The sequence below is a fragment of the Penaeus monodon genome, chromosome 24 (assembly GCF_015228065.2).
Source record: "Penaeus monodon isolate SGIC_2016 chromosome 24, NSTDA_Pmon_1, whole genome shotgun sequence".
Taxonomy (NCBI): Eukaryota; Metazoa; Arthropoda; class Malacostraca; order Decapoda; family Penaeidae; genus Penaeus; species Penaeus monodon.
Window position 1 is genome coordinate 25,790,826 of NC_051409.1, and position 484 is coordinate 25,791,309.

Below are 484 nucleotides of genomic sequence, written 5' to 3' on the forward strand. Positions count from 1 at the left end.
ACATTAAAAAACATAAAGTATGCGATTATTCTTCAAATAACAGTCCACATAAATACAATGTGAACGTGTTCGAGTTTTGAACATACATTCCCTGAATCAAATCGCGCATCAGAGGTGACTCGTATGCAATTCGGGTTGGTTCGTAACAAAACATGTCAGAAATCAGTAGTAGGCCTATCAACAACTCCACGAGGTGATTGAACACGCACGCAAACAAATCTGCGTCTCTGTATGGATAGCTGATTAATCTTTCACTAACGACGAACCGGTATTCGAGAAGTGAAAATCAACTGATAGTCACCTGGAATGCTCCCACCAAGAGAGTTAAGGTTACCTTCTAGAGAATACGGAGAATGTCCCGCTGGATTTCAAACATATACGATATTCGTCTGTATGGACATGAGCCATGGGCTATATACATGAACACATGAATAAAAATATAAATTGAGCACACACATATACACACTCGTGGATATATGTGTGT